At 51.9% G+C, this 18,738-nt stretch overlaps 1 protein-coding gene across 1 annotated transcript in view; it reads right to left on the reverse strand.

The window, feature by feature from the left end:
• COL15A1 (collagen type XV alpha 1 chain) overlaps positions 1–18,738 on the reverse strand; it is a 103,247-nt gene that overhangs the window by 67,015 nt on the left and 17,494 nt on the right. The window lies entirely within an intron of this gene.

An 18,738-nucleotide genomic window follows, 5' to 3' on the forward strand; every position in this document is an offset into this window, starting at 1 on the left:
GTCCTGGAATATTCGCAGACTATGTAACGTTCTACCGTCAATTTACAGATTGTTCCTCATTTCTTTCTGTAAAACTGGGTAGGTTTGTTTTGTTTGTTTTGAATGAGGTCTACTATTGAAGTGCCCCAGGGGATGGGGAAAAACTGGGACAAGGGGAAGTGTTTCTAGATCTAAGGCAGTTGAAATTCACATCATCATCGTGATGGACATTCCCTGAGTTCTTCTGTGCAGATCCCAGCTCTAAACTCTTCACATACTTTAGCTCATCTAATCCTCACAACAACTCTGTACCCTTAGCCTCATTCTACTTCAGGGAAAAGTTAAGAAATTTGCCCTGGTTCAAAGCCAGAGTGTCTGACCCCAGAGTCAGAGCTCTTATCTGGCTGAAATCCTAGGGCTCCACTGTGGTGGTCTGGGAAGGCCCTCAGGCTCGGAAGCCTTAATCTGTCCAACACTGATGCCCTGGGAGCAGGCTTTAAACTGACTTGCAGTGATGGGCACCCATTCCGAAGGAGATGCCAGGGTCCCAGCAGTGAGAGAGGAAGGCAGGTCTCAGGGATAGGTGGCCAGGACCCTGGCAGAGAGGACCCCCCCCCCAGAAAGGACAATGAACACACAGGACACCTTGCCCTCAGAAGTGAAGCCAGATCCTGAGGACACAGCCCAAGGAGGAGGCCTAGAGTGAGTGAGGGTCAGAATCAAGCAGGGTACTTCTTCAGAGACCAAGGAGCAGAGCAGACATCTGGTGACTGCCTGGGCTACGGCCAAAGGCTAGAGGACCCTGAGAGCCTGAGTGACCGCAGGGTTTGTGTCCAGAGAAGACCCACGCCATTCAAGGACTATGAGTAAAGCCCCATCTGACAAACAGCCTGCCTTTCAGTCTACCAACTTGCCCGTCTGTGTGGACAACTAATTAGCTGGTGACTCATTTCACTGCCCCACGGCTGTGTGTCCTTCTGTGATATGGGCCCCACGAAATTGATTAAAGGAGGCCATCTGTGTGGTCCTGGTAAATACGGCAGTGACACAATAACCATCCACTACTCTTTCCTTCAATGACATCTACTCAGTAAGCCCAAGAGGTTGCCGGACAGGGGTCATCAACTGCACTGTGCTGACAAGGAGAGGGAGGCCAAGATGGGGTCCTGGACACCCTGCCTCAGTGTTCCCTGAGCTCCCTATACAGAATAAAGTTAACCAGGTTTTTCATACGTGATTTTCCTTCGTCCTCACTGCAGGCCCGGGGTCATCTGCCATTTTCCCATCCTACAGATGAAGAACCAGGGCTTGGGAAGACGGAGTCACTCCCTGAGGTGACACGGTAAATGGCACAAGTTTTCAAGCCATGACTGGTCTGACCTCAGGTTGGTTCCCTGCCTCAGTCTCTTCAGACAAGGGTTCCCTCCCAGAGGCTTGGGGGGGAGCTGCACCTTGTCGGCTTGCCATGCCAATGACCCTTGAGCAGCACGAGGATGCAACTGAATTCTGGGTGACCCAGGAACTCAAACTTCCCTGGAGTATGGAGGAGAGAGAGATGGTGACTCCAGTGGGTCGTCCCAACTGACCTGGGTTGCAAGAGTAACATGTGAACCGGATTTCGAAGACTTCATTTGGACAAAAGAATGTAAGATATCTCATCAATCACGTGTATATGGATTATAAAAGGAAATGATAATTTGGGGAAATACTGAATTAAATAGACTATATTATTTAAATAATTTCAAAAGAATCTGATGAAGAACAGATCTGGGTCCACCCCTCTGCTGGAGACAGTACTGACCCGGGAGAAGCCCTCAGACACTCTCCAGTCCTCTTCCCCTGGCCATGCCCCCGAAGGCAGCCTCTCTGAAGCCCATGGCATGCCTATTCCCATGCATGTCCTTTGTCTGTCTGCTACCTGAGCACAGACGTGCTGGGGACAGACTGTGCCACCACTGCGCATGTCTCTAACCCAGTGTCTAGTGTCTCTAACCCAAGCAGCACTGTTTGGTTTGCCATGTGGACTCCTCTGACCCTTTTATAGCCCCACCCAACACTGTATTTTGAAGGTTGATCTTTGTTGATGCATTTGGCTCTGGATCTTACACTGTCCCAACAGTCCCCTACAGCATCCATAAGCCGTACAGACTGGCTCACTTTCCTGTTGATGGGAAGGGAAGTATTCACCGCTATTCAAAACACGACTGCAGACTTCTTACCCACATCTCCTGGTGCTTACCTGGTGGGGGTGGGGTTGGGGGGATGATTGGATGCTGTGGGACTAGACATCTGCAAATTCACTGAATGCTGCTACAATGGCCTCCGAAGCACCTGTGCTGATTTTTTTTTTTTTTTTTGCATTGGGACATAAGTGATATATAGCATTGTATAAGTTTAAGATATACAACCTGTTGATCTGATATACTGCTGTATTGCAATATGATTACCCCCAGCTTTAGCTAACACCTCCCTCAACATCACAGTAACTATCACCTCTGTTTTGGTGGTAAGAACATTTCAGATGCTGCTGTGCCCACCAGCAGCACACTCTCACCAGCACTCAGGGGGAGGTAGGGAGATGACCCAAGGGAGCAGTCTGTGGGGCTTTTCAACTCTAGCAATAATGTTTATTTCTGAGACTAAGCAATATGTAAAAATATTCATTGTAGTATTGTTTATAAACCATGTCATGGAAAATATTTCACAACATTTTAGCAAAAACAATTACCCATCTTCAACAAAAGAGCAAATCTGATCATGTCGGTGCTCTGCTGAGTAGTCTCCGGCCGCCTAGCCCAGGGCTCTGGGTCTGCAGTCAGCATTGGGGTTGGGGGATGCCTGCCACCTCCTGGCTTGAGAAGACTTGGTGGTCCAGACCCAGCTGTGCTCCCTGCTCCCCAGCAAGCCCTGACGCAGGCCTGGGAGTGCCCCACGCTGTGGCAGGTCCTCCCCACCAAACAGCAAGTGTGCTTCCCTCTGTCGCCCACCCCATCTCACTCCAACCAGTTACTTTGCCAGAAGATCTCCTTTAAGACCCAACCCTGGCCTTGCTTCCCCTGAAATCATTTGTTTCACCTCCTGCACCCCCACCCTCCTCTCCTCTGGAGGCTGCATTAGACGCCCTCTCAGCCCACACTGGGATCATCCGTCATTGCCCTCGGCTCATTGCATGTCACTGCTGGGCCACTTGTCTCTCTCTCTCCATTAAGCTAAGACAGGGACTACACCACTCATCTCTGGGTTCCCAGGATTCAGCCTAGTCCTGACGAATGAATGAACGAACAAACAAATAAATGAACGCAGAACTCAAGTCAACCCCCTCATTTTACAAAGGGGTGAAAGTGAGATTAAAAGAAGAAGGGGACTGCTGGCTAGGAACTCAGAGCCGATTCTCCATCCAATGCTTTTCCTCTCCAGTTTGCAACTTGCATTAAAACAGGAATTAATTTTAAGTATGAGAAACCCCAGAAGGCATACATGAAAAGATTGATAAATCTGGTTAAATTTAACTGCACCGAAATTCTTCAAGTTCTGCCTAGCAACAAAAATTCCCAAACTAGTGTCAAATAGAATACCAAACTGGACAAAAATATTTGCTACATTTAGTACAGACAAACTAGTCACCTTATGTACAAAAACAGGAAAGCAACAGCCCCATGGAAAAATGGAAGAAAAACAGGGAAATTCTTTCCACTATAAAAAAAAAATTAAAATGGCTCTTAAATATATGAAAAGATACTCCAACTCCCTCAGGAGAGACATACAAGTTAAGGCAATGAAAAGACACCCATTTCCCTCTCAGACTGGCACACATCAGAACATCAAATAGTACGCTGTGTCATGGGTTGCTGGTGGGGCCACACGCACTAGTCTGTGGGAGGCTCTTTGACAATATAAATCAAAATTTCAAGTGTACACGGGCTCTTTGATCCAGGAATTACACTTCCATGGATTCTCTAACAGATAAAGTCACATATGTGAAATCTAAAGCATGTATGAGAATATTCACTGCAGCATTGTTGAAAATGCTTCTAACTGTCCATCTTTGGGAATGGTTAAATAAATAAATAAATAAATGGCTTTAAATAAATAATAATTTTAAAAAGAGTTGACTCCTTAGGTATTGATACGTAACAATCAACAAGATGTATTAAGGAAAAACAGTCCAGGGGCGCCTGGGTGGCTCAGTGGCTTAAGTCGCTGCCTTCAGCTCAGGCCATGATCTCAGGGTCCTGGGATCGAGTCCCGCATTGGGCTCTCTGCTCAGCAGGGAGCCTGCTTCCCTCTCTCTCTATCTACCTGTGATCTCTCTCTGTCGAATAAATAAATAAAATCTTTAAAAAAAAAAAAAGTAAAAACAGTCCAAAAAAGAAGTGCAGAACAGAATCACTATGAGCTAGAAATACATATATTAATATGTATTTCATATATAAATGATATAAATATATATGATATATTTTTAAATATATATTAGAATATCTCTAGAAGGATACGTAAGAAACCAGAAACCGGGACTAGAGATGGTCTCCAGGGAAGGGAGCTGGTGGCGGTGGTTGGGGGTGGGGGGGTTGAGACAAGAGACTTTCTTTTCTCTAGATACTCTTTTGTACTTTTAGAACTTTTATACCATATACATGGTGTGCAAGAGACATTTACATATTTTAAAGACATTAACTCCTTCCATCCCCTTTTAGAAATTATAAAACCCTCTTTCTTTGCTTGTCCTCACTCCGATATGGCCTGTCTCTGTATGGAAAGAAAGGGGAGAGAAAGAGTGAAAAGAAAAGAAACGGACACCCCACTGGGATTTCTTTTCTCCCCTCCAGGTTTAAAGATAAAGCAAAACAGAACCACCAGCACCCTGCTGACAGCCCTGCTTTCTTCTTCCCGGATCCAGTGTGAAGCTGGGCCTCCTGTTCCAATCTCCCCCCTCCTGAGAAGAAGAGGGAAGCCCCTTGCCGGTGGGCCGCCCCAGCTTGGGAAAAAAACGTGCCCTTCCACGGGAGGAAATAGGCCAAGCTCTCATTCAGCCAGTGGTTTGTTTCCAAGTGGTGTCCTCACGGTTTCAGGGACAAGTGGGGGCTCAGAGGACCTGGGGCTAGAGGCAGAGAGGCCAGGAATCCTGCTTAAACCAGCCCAGCGCTGCCATGGCCAGTGCAGCCCAGGCTTCCACGTGGCAATTCTGGGAATCCTGTAGTCCCCAAAGAATCCTGCTTTAAAAAAAAAAAGAAAATCATAAATCTCTCCAACCTCCTGGTTTTATAGATAGGAAAATGAATGGCCAGGGATAAAGCTCTGTGACTATAAAGCCACAGCCAGGAAGTAGCAGCTGAGCAGCAGGCAAAGAGGGACAGAGGGGAGGTGTGACTCTGCCCCGCTGTCCCAGCCCCTCCGGGCACTGGTGATGGGTTGGCCATCTGGAGAGTGGGCAGAGGAAGCCACCTGTGGAGGAGAATTCTTGGCATTGGGCAGAGCTGGGTTGGGATCCAGACTTTTCCATTTACCAAGTGGGCAGCCTTTGGGTGGATGACTTAGCGGGGACGTGGGGACATTCGGTTCATCTCATGTGTGGGGAGCCAATGAAACGAAGGGTGGGAAGTGCCCGGGCTCAGCAAATGGTAGTGACTTGTGTTCTACTTGACTGAAAGGTATAAACTTAGCAAAAAGCAAAGTCTGCAAAGAGGACCCTCCCTAGCCGCCCCCTGCCCTCCTGCCGCCGAGGCCCCAGCTGTGCGAGGGAAGACAAGTGTGCAGGAGCCTGGCCACAAGCCTTGTTTCCACTGGGCTGGCCACAGAGCGAGCCAAGCTGCAATCTGCAGGAAGCCCAGGTCAGCCCAGCTCTGCTCTCAGCAACCCCAACCTCCCTCCAAACGCGGTATCCCGCGGCGGCACGGCGTGGTGGAGAGTGACCCCTGGCCTGGAGTGACCCGTGCTCAGGGCTGCGCCTGGGCCTGCTGGCTCATTTCCCCTTGGCTTCTGCAGGAGGGCCACCTGCTCAGGCGGCCACCAGGGAGGGGAGAGAAGCCAGGGAGCCAAGACAAATAGGCCCGGCAACTTGGTCCATAGGCTTGTCCTGGGATGGCTCTGCACTGGGGAGAAAGCGGGAGGGTGGGGATCACAGCTGGTGGGAAGACATCCCACCATCCCGGGGTGGGGGGCGGGCTAGATCGGAGGGGGCAGTCTGACAGGGACTGATCCTGGAACTCTGGAACTCTCTGGCCTCAAGAACTTTGGGGGCCCTTCATGGGAAGGGGCCACACTTCTCCACAGATAATAACATCTATTCTCAGAGGAAGCTGTCTAACTTGAGTGAAATTATTTATCTAAAATACTTAGCGCACAGGAAGTGCCAGGCTCAGAATCTGAGGCCCCAGGGAAGGTACGTGAGATCAGGCTCAGGCTCCACATCTAACAAGGACCTCACTGCATGCTCGTCCATCACCTGGAGATCCAAGCTCCCTCCCATTCCCCCAATGCTAGGTCTGCAGGCCCAGGGAGCCCTCCAGGCATGGACATAGCCATAGGGCCATGAAAGAGGCCAGGGATCAGGGGGGTGTGGTGAGGGAGGGAATGCAGGACTCCTCAGTTGAGCCCAGCTCTGCCACTGACTCCATCTGTGCCCTTGGGCAAGCTTTCTCCATCCCTGACCTCAGTTTCTCCATATGTACATCAAGGAGTTAGACGAGATGGACTCGTGGAGCCTTACCATATAAACATAGTCTAGGTATCCTCATTGCCTTCCAAATACCTCCTGGGGCTGACTCTGACTTCAGTCTTCTTCTCTCACTTCCTTAATGCATAACAATAGTTTCATCTCCAATGGAGATTTCTCAACCCACTTTTTCAATCCAAGAATTGATAACATTTATAAAGTCCCCACATTCTGCTTGTGTGCCACTAGGGATATGATGCTGAATCTAGAATGCAGGCACTCAAGAAACTCATGATCTAGGTGTCTTAGTTAGCAGTTATCCATTCATGCTACTTACAAGCTCTAAAGCATTCCATGGCTCCCTAGTGCCTGTAGGATCAAGTCAAAATTCTAGGGAAGACACCCTCTGCTTCATCTCTTCATCTGCCCCCTCAGCCCCATCTCTGTCTCTGCTCAAGCTGTTCCTTCTATTCCCATCTTCTCAGAGCCATCTAAGAAGAGCCCCACCCTCCCACTTCCTGCCCTTGCTCAGAGGCACTCCAAGACACCCGAGCTCTCCTCCCACCCCATACACAGAGCTGCGGCTTCAATCCCCGCTCTAAACACTCAGATCAGGTCTGGGCACAGAGCAGGCACTTAGTGCCGTGGCCTGATGAAAGGGGACAAGTCTTTGGCTCAGGCTCCTGAGCACAGCTCTGGGCGGCCCCTCCCAAGGGCACAGGGAGGAGGCATCAGATGGTTCTAGAGATGGACCAGGCAGAGGAAAATCTGAACAGTCACAGCAGGGTGCAACTTTCCTCCCAGGGGTCCAAAGCCAGTTTCCATGGAAACCAGGGCAGATTCCTAGTGATGAAGAAACAAACAGGGCAGGGTTCAGGTTTTCATTCCACAGAGGCGACAGCAACCTGGCCAGAGGAAGTGAAGCATAGGAACCTTTCCCTCTCCTCTCCGCAGCCACAGACTCCAGGACATCTGGCATCTCTGTTCCCCAGTCAAACCTTGGTTTCTCCTTCTATGTAATGGGCTGGTTCAGCCCTTCCATCTGTGGGGTGAGGAGGCAGTGCCTAGGGCTAGTCTGGGCTTTGGAGCTTTGCCTCCCTAGGGAACTGTATTTGGCTTCGCTAAGCTCCATCTCACAGATGATCATCTGGGACCTGCGCCCAGTGCTCGTGCTTGTTAGCATTTAAGGCCGGAAGGAGCTAAGGAGCGTTCCTCTGGCTCTAGGTCAACTAGGGCTGCAGAGAAGCCAGACAAGGAGGGAGGCTGAGGACACCCCAGGACGGTGCAAGGCAGCGGCCCCTGGTGGCCGCAGGCAGAACTGCGCCTCCGTGAAACCCAAGGAAGGCTTCCCCAGGCTACATACAATTGGGAGGGACATATCCTGTGCCTGGAGAAACTGGGAGGACGGAGATCGCAAAAACACAACCAACGGTCTGGAGGGTCAAAGGTCTGGGAGGGTCCCCAGAGGGCAGACTTGAGGTCATGCTGGTTTCTGCAGCCAAGTCAGGCTCAAAACTTAGATGCCTACCTCCTATTCTTTTCACTTTTCTTGTTCTGGCTGCCTGGGAAAGCAAAAGGTGGCACCCACATCTCTCATTCCCACCTGTGGCTGTGAAGACCCATAGGACACTTTCATCAGCTTAAATGAAACCCAGGATTCCTTCAAGCTGGTCGGTGTATTCCACTGGAGACAGGGCTCAAGGGGTCCAGAAGACCCTATGTTCCTGGAGCTAGAGCCAATAGGCTGAGGGAGTACAGGTAGAGTGGGGGTATCTACCCCGGGAGCCCCAGCAGGGCCCCTCTGCACTCGGGCTCTGGGGAGAGAGGAGTTCCCCAATACCTCTTTTGCTCCAGCAGCATAAACTGCGGAGCCTCGGAGAACCAAGTATCCCCCTCTTGCTCCTTCTCAGGCCACCCTGCCTAGGAAGGAGACATTCTTCATCTTCTCATGACTGCTCTTTCCCTTCCCTCTGGATACCCCTATAGGGACATGGCCCCTGAGGACTCTGGGTTATCAGATCAGACCTCCTGGCCCATGGCTTCCCTTCCTCTCACTTCCCCCCAGAGACAGGAAGCAGGGAGGGCAGCAAGACACAGACTCTAAGTGGGAAGAGCACAGCTCACCATCTGGAAGAGGAATTTCCTCTACCACATAATGACCAAAAGGCCATGTGTAAGGCTTGTGTGTGCCTATGTCCACTGTTGGGGAGTTAGGTCCCTCTCCTGAGAACCCTGACCACTGCTGGACAGTTTTCAGTCTTCAGGCCTCTTTCTCCTGATAGACCGAGGCGGTCTCCCTTAGCTTGCGCCCCCGCCGGGCTGAGCCCTTCTCCGCACTCTGGGACCACACACAAGTCGGCCTTGACTTTTTGCATCATGGCCTCTCAGAAGCAGCGGGTGGGGGAAAGGGCCAGCCTGGGAGGCAGACTCTCACTAGCTCAATGTATGATCTTGAGCAATCCCTTGTCTTCTCTGAGCCTCAGGATGATGGTTTCCAGAGGCCCCTGCCAGGTCTTCAAGTCTCCAATCCTGTGTCCTTCTCGTCTGCCATCTATTTTTCCAGTTTCTCTAACCACTCTTCACCGTCCGTTCCTCCAGCCCATAGCATTCAGGCCTGGAAGGAATGACTCCAACAGAGAGCAGGACAAACCCAGCCCTCCCCAACAGACTTCCTCATCTTTGGGCAGCACAGCCTGGCCAGAGGCATGGAGCGCTGTGCCCAGGAAAATGTCACAATTCGGCCTATAAGGAAGCATTGCCCCACCCAGTCTGGAGCCCGCAGAGGCTCCCAGCTCCACCTGAGTCCCTTCCCAAGGAAAAGGAACACAACAGAATTCATACTGCATGGGATCCATCTGCACCCAGCAAAAAGATGCAAAAGGTTCTTACAAAAACCTGTCACCCGATGCATTTCTTAGAAAAAGAACCATTTTCCTGCCAGGAGGAAAAAAAATCCTGGATCAACTTAGAAAGGAGACCTGGGCTTGGCAACAATCAAAGACCTCATTTTTCTGAATTACAGAAGAGCATTTTTCTACATGTAAACTTAGAACGCCTCCTTCCCTTTTCCGGTTTTCATATATAGCATAGGAATTTTCATGCTCAATGAAGTTACTGTGTGAGCCCTCCTCCCTCTCTTTCTCTCTCTCGCCCTCTCAGGCCTTTGGCGTAAACCAAGAGAAGGATGGCTTTGAAGGTGCCTGGCCGAGGGTGGAGACGGACCAGGTGTGGGCACTGTGGCCTGTCTGCCCCGCCCACCCAGCAGAAAGGTGAGGTTGTCCCCCACCCAGCACCCTCTCTGGCTACCAGAGCATCCCCTCACCTGAGCAACCCTAGGAGGGGAAGCAAGGCATGATCATTCTCTCCTTTCAAAGAGGAGGAAATTGAGCCCCAGCCTACTGGAAGCCCCAGTGCAGGAACCAGCACTGAAGACTTGATGCTGGGCCTCTGCCCATGACAAGCCACGCCCTCCCAGGCTGCCTGTGGGACTCCTCCGGGTTCAGCTGCACACCTCTACTCTATGTCCCCATGGTCCCCACCCATCCCTCCACCCAAACACCCTCATCTCTCTGCCTTCTGCTGATGCATCCCCTTCCCCCTCTGATACGATGACACATAAGCTTCTGGGCATAGACTGTGGGGATCCCTCTCAGTCCCCAGTGCCAGCAGAGCCTGGCAAGAATGACCTATGAATGAAGACAAGCAAGAAGAATGTCGGCAGCTAAGATTAACCGTGGGCTTGCTGCGTGACAGGCACGGTAACGAGCTCCCCATGAATCATTTCATCTTCTACAGACTCTCTGTGAGGCAGATAAAGTTATCATCCCCATTTTACAGGTTAGAAAACTAAGGCTTGGAGAAGTTCATCACCACTCTAAGGCCATGAGGACAATCAATAAACGATCAAAGTCAGGATCCGAATCAGAATGGGTGGTACAGCCTGTTATGACGTTTCCAGTCCTAGCCACACATCACGGTCACCCAGGGAGCTTTCTAAAAGACAGAGGTCTGCCCCTCCTGCCTCGCCCTGGGGACCCCAGTGTCTTGCAGGGTCTAGCCTGAGTAAGTGTGATGCCCTCCCCCATGGGGCGGGCCCAGGTAAGAGTTACCCCCCGCCCCCAACCCCAGGCTTGTCTATCAGGCAGACCTGGGCTTGAGTCCTGAGTCGGCCACTAACCCATGTATGGCCTTGGGAAAGCCACTTCCCTCCTCTGAGCTGTATGGAGGGACAGCAACAGAGCTCGCTCACAGGGTCATGGTGAGAATGGATGACACCATGAGGGGCCGTGCCTAGCGGATGGCTGGCACGTCTGAAAACTCAGGACCAACTCTGGGCCCAGCCCTCCCACATCCTCGCCAGCCAGCCTCCAACTCTTAGCCATTGAAGAATTAGTATCATTAGATAAGTAGGCCCAACAAGTAAGGAAAGTGAAGAGTTTAGCCTGGACTCCCTCCTTTTGTGACCCGGGTCTGCTCACTACCGCCTCCTGTAGACTCTCTCTCTCTCTCTCTCACACACACACACACACACACACACACACTCTAACCCCTTGGCTCAGGCAGAAGTCAGCTCCCGAGCAAGAGCCCTACGCAGGCCTCAGAAAGCAGCGGTGGGTCCTGATGTCTTGTTGCAGCGAGGCTATTCCCCGGATTTGTTCTAGAAACCTGGGTACCCAGCCAGCGCAGTGGCCACGTGCACCAGGTGGCGCATGAGAGCCGGCAGGTGTGGGCCGGCGGGAGCCTCTGGGCAGAGTTTTCTAGTCAACTCTTCTTGATGCATGGCCCTTCCTTTTCCATTTGGGGAACAAAGACTCATTGAGTGTGAGGAGGGCCTTGGGTCCCAAGGATGACATCAGCTGCAGTGAGTCATCGGTCCCAGCAGGCAGATCTGGAGGGCTCGGCTCAGGGCATCGTGAGGGAAACTCACAGAAAACAAGCATGGAGGGGACCAGGCCTGTTGGGGGCACCTGAGGGGCACAGAGGGGAGCACGCAGCAGCCTGCTAGGAGCAAGCACCTGGCAACACACAGATCCTGAACACTGCCAGGCTCGGCGCCAGATGGAGACAAGAAACCAAGAGCCGGAGGCCAGGCGGGGTCAGTGTAGACATCTGGACCAGAGGGCTTCAAATGGCATTCCCAAGGGCCAGGGTGGAGCTCCGGGGAGGGGGTGCACAGAGGAGGCTGCCAGTGGTGGGGTGGGGGTGCAGGGGAGGGGATGAAAGGGGGGAAGGCCTGCCTTCCTAGGGAAGGCCCTACAAGGGCCCTAACACACACGCACACAACCACACGGATGCTCACGTGCACACACAAGCACCCTCACACACACAGACGCCTCTAGTCCTACACACACACACTCTGGCACCTTTGCCCACACTCGTCCCCTGTACACACTCACGAAACCACATGCACACTCGTCCGCTCACACACTCATACATTCACACACACTCACCTACCATCATATGCACGCTCACCCCAAAGCAACTCTGACTCCACTCCTGCTTCATGGATTCGGTTCCAGTCACAGCCTCATTGGAAGACGGGGTTCAGTAGCTAAAAACCGACCCACCAACAAAAAAGCCCACCATCAAAAATCTTTGACGTCACTGATGTTCACAAGGGAGCACGGCAAGGGAAGGGGCCCACGGAGAGTCGACAGCCCACTCTTTCTTCTCCAGCTACCTCTTGAAGGGTTTGGAGATCTTTGCCTACATCCTACACAGAGGCTTTCGGTTTCTCTCATGTGGGTATATTTTCTGCCTTTTTCCCCTTGTCAGCAAAACCTTCTCAGAATGTCAGGTTTGGGGCATGTCTTCACAAAGCATCGAACCCAACTGACTCATTTTCCTAGAAGCGGTGCTAGAAACGGTTGATCGATGAATAAGAACAGCCGACCCGTCCAGGTGATGCTCGGCACAGAGCCTGGTACAGGTAGGTGCCCCGCAAAGGCCAGTTTCCGGAACTTATGAGTGCATTTGTGTGTAACGATGGCTCATGTGTATTGAGCCCTCACTGTGTCCTGGGTGCAGGGGGCTCCACCCACGCGGCGGTGGCTCTCAGCTCTCGCTATAGAGCAGAGTCACAGGGGAGATTTCCAAAAACACTATGGCCCGTGCCTCACTCCCACAGATTCTGATTCAGATGGCCCAAGCGTGGCCTGGTCTGCTGAAGTCGCATGAGGTGATACTCACAGCCCCTGAGTTCCTTTTGTTTTTTGTTGTTGTTGTCGTTTTTAAGATTTTATTTCTTTATTTGAGAGAGAGGGAGAGTGAGTGTGCGCAGGGGAAGCAAAGACAGAGGGAGAGAGAGAATCTCAAGTAGACCCCACACTGGACATGGAGGCCGACATAGGGACCCTGAAATCATGATCTGAGCCAAAATCAAGACTCAAGACACTTCACCAAGTCACCCCGGTACCCCAACACAGCCCCTGAGTTCTTCACAAAACCCCCACTCTTATGGTTCCCAATACAGAGATGTGGGAACAGAGGCACAGAGCAGTTAAATCACTTGCCCAAGGGCACACAGCTATCAGGTCCCAGAACTGGTGACTTTAATCCTTCATCTGTCAGATGTGAGGAGCTGAGTCTCTTCTACCCCCTCCTTTCCAGGAATGTCACTTTAATCCAAGGCTTCCCCTCTCCAGGGAGCACCCCCTGTTTAGCCCTCAGGGATCTTGGGCCCATCTGCCTCTTATCCCCATTGTCCTGACAGCCCCTCCTCATTGCTCTTAGGATCAGCACAGCTTCTCCCTACCAGCTACGAGGAAGAGGGCTTTGCTGCCAGCCAGCAACCGTCTCTCCTGGGCTTCATTTTCTGAGCAGATCCGGGAGGGTGGAGACTCCGGTCCTGCTGGCCACTGGGAAGCCCATCTCTTATCTTGGCTGACCAGACATATTTTCAGAGCTGCGAGGATCTCCAAGCAGAGCGGTGTTGGGGAGAAAGATAGCTCTGCCTTCAAATCTCAGCTTTGCATTTAAGAGCTGTGCCACTTTGGACAAAACACTTCCCCTTTCTGAGTCTTGGGCTCTGAATCCATAATATAGGAATAATGTCACCTACTGTAGGAAAGAATTTTGAGAACAACCTGAGGTAGATAATAGATATAGAATGCTGAGCTGAGGCCCTAGCAAATGCAGACATTTAGCCGAGCACGTTGGCTGGGGCAATTGCTATTATCATCAATGACATAAGCTTTCCTTCCTCTGGGTCTCAGTCTTCTCACCTGCAGGTAGGACGATACTGCTTCCTTCCTTAGGTTGCAGAGAGGGCCATGGTGGCTCTGAGTGGGAAAATGTTTTGTCAAGCACAGCCTACTCTGGTACAGGGAACAATTTATAAGGACAGACGGCTCCAAACAGGTACTGGTTGCTGAGCGTGCTCAGCTCTGAATCCATCCGATGGACGCGGCCAGCGTCAATTCAGAAGCAGAATCCCTGACCCGGGCTGGGAATGACTTGAGTACCATGGGCCAGCACAGAGGAGCTGGAACCTGGAAACTGGCTTAGCACCCCACTCGATACCCACGCCACACACCCCAGGGCAAGAAGCTGGGGTCAGGCCTAACTGCAGGTGTTGGAAGAAACAACAACTAAATAATAATAATAATAATAATGACCACGTTCACTGCAGTGGGTGGAATGATGGCTCTCCAAAGACATATCTGCACGCGCTCGTCCACGTCCTAGTCCCCAGAACCTGTGAATGGGACCTTATTTGGAAGAAAGGTCTTTTGCAGATATATTTAAATTTATTGGCAGATGTATTTAAGGATCTTGAGATGAAGAGATCATTCTAGATTATCCAGGTGTGCCTTAAATCCAATGACAAGTGTCCTTCAAAGAGACACATGGGGGAAGGTCGGACAGACGAAAGGGAGACACCGTGACCGTGGAGGCAGAGCCTGGAGGGAGGCTGCCGCAAGTCAAGGAATGCCAGCAGCCAGCAGAAGCTGGAGGAGGGGGGCACCTGGGTGGCTCAGTGGGTTAAGCCTCTGCCTTCGGCTCAGGTCATGATCCCAGGGTCCTGGGATCGAGCCCCGCATTGGGCTCTCTGCTCCACAGGGAGCCTGCTTCCTCCTCTCTCTGCCTGCCTCTCTGCTTACTTGTGATTTCTCTCTGTCAAATAAATAAATAAAATCTTAAAAAAAAAATTTAAAAAGATAAAAAAATAAATAAATAAATAAATAAATAAATAAAAAATAAATAAAAAAAAAAAAGAAGCTGGAGGAGGCCAGGAAGGACCCTCCCTCGGGCCTCCAGACGGGGAGTGGCCCGACCAACACTTTGATTTTGGACTTCTTGCCTCCAGAACTTTACAAGAAGACATTTCTGTTGTTTGAAGCAACCCAACTGTAGTATATGGGCCAGGGAAACGAACACATTCGCTGAATGCTTACTGTGGGCCAGTGGCACCTGGACTGGGTCATTCGGTGCTCACGGTAGCCTGGACTATAGATGAGGAGACTGAAGTGTAGAGGCATGGGTTCGCACAGATGGTAAGTGACAGAGACAAGATCTGAACCCAGAGAGCCTGGCTTCAAGCCCCACAGCCCATCTGCTCCCCCATGGCCCTAAAGGTTCTCAAAGTGTGGTTCCTGGGCCGGCAGCAGCAGCATCACCTGGGAACCCAGAGTTACAAATCCTCAGGCTCTCCTCCAGACCTAATGAACCAGAAACTCTGCAGCAAAGGCCAGCAGGTGTGTTTGGACTAGTCCTCCCAGGGACCATCCCCCTCAGGTTGGTGATACCTGTCATACACAGTGCTGGTGGAGGCTGAGGTTGTGGCGCAAGGCCAGAACAGAGGCCAGGGGTGGAGAACCAGGCAGAAGGAGATGTGAGCAGATACCCAGCAATGGAGAAGTCTGTTGCAGGGCTGGGACCCAGGCATAGGATTGGGCAGGAATCCAGCCCGGCAGTGAGGAGCTACAAATTAGTGACTTCCTAGATAGGACAATGGAATGTTGAGTCCCCTGAGTGACTAGATCCCAATGATTGACAACAGGAGGGCCTCAGGGCCTGTAGTGAGGTGGCCAAGGGGGCCCAGGCTGGAGATAAGCAGATATAGGGAAGCTTGGGAGCCCCAGCCCAAGGGCCTGAGCTTGTCGGCTGAGGGTTCTGCAGCCAGGAGTAAGCTGATGGCCTCCAAAGGAGCTATTCCCCAAGGAAAGCCTATCTTGAGCAGAAGGAGCCCAAGCCTTCCAGAGGGGATGGCCATAGCTACTTCCCTTGCCTCCTCCAGCTTGCCCTTGCCCTACACTTGGCTTAGGGGTCCTGAAGACATCCAGGGAAGTCCACTTCAGCCACACTGGGAAGCTGGGCCTCAGGGCCCACTTGTTCTAGATGACTACAAATGAGTCACTCCATCTTGCCAAGAAATCCTCCCTGGGTGAGTTTCCCAGGAAGCTTCAATTTCTCACTACTCTGTTATTATCTGTTTACTTGCCTGTGTCTCCCACTGGTTTATGAGCCTTTCGGGGTCCAGACATCATGTTCTGGCTTCATTTATGTATCTTCCAACTTCACCCACTCCTCTAGCATGGGACCTTGCCTGGGGTAAGTGAAAACTGAGCATGGGTGGATGGACAGATGGATGGATGGACAAGTAACGCACATGTGCATGAATGAATGAGCTTGGTAGATTCTGGACAAGAGTGACTGCAGACCTGCCCTAATAGTTCCTATTTATTGTCATCAGTCAAAAGAATTCTAATGAATGTCAACTGTTGTCACTGTAATCCCACCAGCACCATTAGCTCAATTTGCACCTAATAACCCAGCTCTCATCGGATCCCCGCTATCGAGATATAATAGAATATTATTATTACAATATTACAAAGGCTTGATGTTAACTTTTGTGAGGGCTGCAGTCTTCCATCCTTTTTGGCTGACCCTTAAGCAAGACGGCTTTGAATGACCAATCTTCTGCAAAATTCCAGCCCTTGGCTCTCACCCACTGACTGAGTTGGGAGTGCCTCCCTTAAACACACTGGCCTCTCAGACTTCAGACTAGATTCCAGCCGCCTCCATGTCCCCCCTCCCTGAAACGAGGAAGATGTGAGCAACTGCCCTTCTCCCTGACATAGGGTTAGAGTCCTGAAGTTTGGCTGAAGGCCTCGGGGAAGTTGTTCATAGCCTGTCTGGGTATCAGACATGAGCTGGGGCCACTGGACAAGTGGGAGAGGATGGGACAGGCCAGCCCTCCAGGTCCTAGGGAGAGAAGGGAAAGATTCCTGCTCCTGGCTGCATCCCCCACCCTCACCCAAGAAACAAGGGTGGGAGAGGCATCAAGTGGTGGGAGGAGCTTGGAAGCCTTCACAATTCTGGAGCTGTCTAAGTCTCTCTCTAAGTGATATCCTCGGGTGTTTTTTGAATTTTTTGGCATGGGTGACACTACCTGGTCAGTCAAATCTCTCAAAGAGTTGCTATCACCTGCCTCGATTCAGCCATTACTTACATTACCCCAGCTCCAATGCAGCCACAAGGGGAGAACAGATCCCGGAGGGACCTTTCCTTTACTCTAACCTGGTCCCCGTCAAGGGTTCCGGCCTTGCCTACAACCAACGTCCCATGGCTGACCTGGTCCAAACCTGGCTCTGGGGTAGACTCTGGGAGATGGAGAGGATGCAGTGTCTCTGGCCCCCAAGTAGCTCTCATCTTAGTAGAGGGGACAAGACATCAATGCAGGGCCCCTCTCCTGGTGGCCTGAACTGGAAGCCTTTGCACAGGTGAACATGGTAGAGTGAGCAGAGCACAGGTGACCCCACCGTAAGGAAAATGAGGGCTATGTGCATGGTTCTGGGGGAACGGCACCCTGGCCCCTTAGATAACCTCCTGCATTAGAGGAGCAAGGAGAGAATTACAAATCCGGGGAAATACAGACGTAGAAGTGTTAAAGTGAGAATGCAGTAGCTCATTAATCCCAGGACAATTTGGCCAGGTGGGGACTGCCGCTATCTCATTTTGCAGACGAAAGCCCCAGGGCTGGTGAGCAGGTGGCTGGGACTCGCAGAGGGTCACCTGAGGCCCTCCCCAGCTCTTTCTAGTCGCACCACTTTTGCACATAGGAGACAGGAACCAGATCGCAGAAAGTCTTGAGAGCCAAGGAGACCGAAGTGTATCCAACAGGCCACGGGGAGCCTCAGCAGGCTTCTGAGGAAAGCCACTGCTGACCATTTTAGGAGGCATCCCCACCTCACCCCGAGTGTCTGCCCCTGGCAGCCGGGTCCCCTTCCTTCCCCTGCCAAGGAGAGGGTGGAACTGGGGAACTGGAATGCGGAGCGAAGGCGGCAGGCTGGCAACAGCCGGAGACATACTTTCCTGCAGCCTCTCAGGGCACTTGGCATGTAGCTCTGCCTCGGGCAAACCAAGCTGCCGTGGGAGCAGCCCGGGGCGTCCCAGCAGATGAGCTGGTGTGAACTGAGCCAGGGCGGAGAAGCCGCCGGGCAGAGTGAGCTCACGGCTTCGGCAGGCCCGTGAAATCTCACCCACGCAGAGCAAGCCCAATGAAGGCCTTCAGAGCTGGGGAGGACCTTGGGGAAACACCAGTCCCATGTCCCCAGGACGGGAAAACCAGGGCCCAGACTGATGATGTGAGTCACCCAAGATGGCATGTTCCCATGGCCATCTAGTCTCCAGACCACTCTCCCCCGAAACCCTAAAGAAGGCGCGGTGTGGGAAAGCGCCTCAGCCGGGGCTCAGCACACAGTAGGGGCCCAATGTGGGCATGAATGCCTTCGTACCTGTGGTGGGGGCCTGTGGTCCACACATGCAATGACTTGGGTGCTGATGGGCAGGTGGAGAAAAAACCCCTAAGTCACCTGCTGACAGCGGTCACCAAACACACTGCTTCTTCCTACGGACTGGCCTGCTCAATGGCGCAGAGACTGGCTCCCTGATGGACTCTGGAGCCTGTTGGGCTCTGCAGTGGGATTTGAGTCTCAGTAAACAGCTGGAACAGATGGTGACCCTAAAGTCATATTTTGCAACAGGCTGACTCTTGTTTAATCTAGATGAAAGTACAGCTCAACAGTCCCCACATGTTCGCCGGAGGGAGAGCGGGGTGGTGACCAGAGCGGGGGGCGGGGGCAGAACTTCCACGATGACTACCC

The sequence above is a fragment of the Mustela erminea genome, chromosome 12, assembly GCF_009829155.1.
Source record: "Mustela erminea isolate mMusErm1 chromosome 12, mMusErm1.Pri, whole genome shotgun sequence".
Classification (NCBI taxonomy): domain Eukaryota; kingdom Metazoa; phylum Chordata; class Mammalia; order Carnivora; family Mustelidae; genus Mustela; species Mustela erminea.